Here is a 2,772-nt window from a genome sequence, read left to right as displayed (position 1 = left end):
TTGACCTGTTGCTTGCCATCCCTATCTTCCATGTGCAAGCAGCAGAAGAATACAATTCTTGTGGATTATTGATGCCTTTTTGATCATCCAGTGATTGAGAACATGTCGGAAAAGAATCGAGACGCGGAAAAGGATGAATCGCGAAGGTGGCACTGATGCTTGGGGTTCTCAAAGGCCAGAAACACCGCCTTGGGATGCAGCAGAGTATAGTCAACTCATCTATGCAGGGCTGTTGCTGCCACTACTAGAATAGTATGCAGGCGCAGGTATGATGCGTGGTAACAAAAAGAAGAGAGCAGTTGCCAACTTCGCAACGATGAAGATGACATTCTACTTATGTCCTACACTCCCTTTTTTTTGCAGGTTCTTATGACCAAAACACTCTCAGGGGGGCCCCATGGCAAGTTCAGTCACAAGGCGCTAACACTGACATATGTACGGGCAACCAACCTCAACTAGCTAGTATGGCTAATCAAGGTAATGCAAAACCAAAAAAAACACATACTGCTGTGGACGTGAAAAATGGACATGCAAAAAAACTAGCAAGAGGACTCACGAGTTATCACGGGTGAAAATGCAGGGCCTTCATGCAGCACGTGGCATCAGTCAGCACCCATCTACCTGCCATCGATGTCATACACAGGTCAGTCCATAAAAAAAGTGAAGGTGCGGATGTTCAATTAGCAGAAGGGGCATAGTTGGCAGCTCCAAATTGCCATGACTGGACTTCTACAATTGCCATGAATTTAAAACTACATTTGCCATCCCTGGACAACTGTTGTTGCCATCAGTGGACACTTGCAATTGCCATGGAGAAACAACTGCAGTTGCCATGCCAGAGCAACTACAGTTGCCATGGAGGAACAACTGCGGTTGCCATGCCGATGCAACTATAGTTGCCATGCCAGTAAAACTGCAGTTGCCACATCAGGGGCGACTGCAGTTGTCGTGCTAGCACAAACTGCAAATTGCCATGAATTGACCAACCACTACTATGCTTACAGCGTATTACGCTGGTGGTGACACGGCAAACATCCCGTGGCAAGCTTCACAAATTGCAGGTGGAGCACGACATTTTGGTGTCACGGACCACACAAGATGGCCAAATACAGCACAACAAGGTAAGGAAAAAATTGAACCACAAAAAACATCACTACATTTGTTGTTTGTAGTTTTTTGTAGGCAAAACAATAGTTGCCATGTTTGTTGAACAGTACCTGCCATGACTGGACAGCTACAGCTGCCACACATGTCCACACGCAGTCTCACAGCTTGCTGTTTGAAAATATGTCGTGCCAAATCAATCGAAGATGGTGTGATCCGTTGTGATACACATCTTATTCAACCAAAAAATCTTACTCTCGTGCTTGTTTTTTCTATTACAGAACCTACAACTACAGTGAACAGCGGTGCGGGGACATCTACTGTGGGGAGCTCTGAGCGCACGGAAGACGCGTTCCACCAGCCAGCAGACTGTCATGCCGCAAACAATTTCGAGTCAGAGTCGGGAATGGCAATCATTCCAGCAATGCCGACGAGCACCCCTTTGAACACAAGCACTAGCAACACTCGAGTAGATGGAACTGCCGCCGATACTGAAGCGAATGATGAAACTGACGACGATGCACAAGAGGATGAAGATGGTGGGCAATCCGAGATCGTGGTACCTCAGCCACCATACATTGGGCAGAGATTTGGATCGTTCGCGGAAGCAAAGGAATACTACCAGGCATACGCAAAGTTCCATGGATTTGCGGTCAACACCGAGTACCATAGGAAAATTAAGAAAACTAATGAGTACAGCAGAGATGAGATGAGGTGCCACAAGGCACGGAGGAACAAGAAGGGGAAAGGTGTTGCGCCTGTCGTTCCGGAACGAAAGAGAGGCATCATTCTCAAGACGGGGTGCCCTGTCCGGTGTAAGCTAAACGTAGATGGAGCAACATGGGTGGTCAATGAGTATTTTGACGAGCACAACCACGAACTCATAAAGAAGTTCGACCTGGTGAAATTTCTGACCGCCCATAGAGGGTTCACCCCCGTCGAAAGGAAATTCGTAAAGCTGCTACATGATTGTAACGTCGGTCCATCAAGAATGGTACAGATACTATCTCTCATCCACAGCAAAAAGGGGACTCTGAGTAGCATGCCGTACATACCAGCTGACGTCACAAACCTACAGGCCAAGTACCGTAGAGAGAGCAAGTTGGCAGACATAGAGGCCACAATAGCCTACTTCGATGCGAAAGCAAAGGAAGATCCAGATTTCTTCTACAGGATAAGGTTGGACGATGAGGACCGTGTCAGGAACATGTATTGGGTGGATGGTGCTGCAAGGAGAGCCTACAAACATTTCCGAGATTGCATTTCATTCGACGCGACGTACCTCACCAATATGTACAAGATGCCATGCGCTCCGTTCATAGGAATAAATAACCACAATCAGTGTTGCAGTTCGGATGCGGCCTCGTCCGGAACGAAGACACAGATGGGTACGTTTGGCTGTTCAAGACCTTCTTGGAGTGCATGGATGGACTTGCTCCGATGAACATAATAACGGACCAAGATTTCAGCATGCGTGCAGGCATAGAGGAGGTCTTTCCATTGGCAGTGCACAGGCACTGCAGGTGGCACATTATAAAGAAGGCTGAGGAGACGCTAGGACCGTTCTTTGCCAACCGTCCAGAGCTGCACAAGGCATTCGAGCTGTGCGTGGACCACAGCTTGATGGTGGAGGAGTTTGAAAGGAGCTGGATGGCCATGACTGAAACA

Source organism: Triticum aestivum, chromosome 7A, assembly GCF_018294505.1.
Source record: "Triticum aestivum cultivar Chinese Spring chromosome 7A, IWGSC CS RefSeq v2.1, whole genome shotgun sequence".
NCBI classification, from domain to species: domain Eukaryota; kingdom Viridiplantae; phylum Streptophyta; class Magnoliopsida; order Poales; family Poaceae; genus Triticum; species Triticum aestivum.
This window is presented reverse-complemented; position numbering follows the sequence as displayed.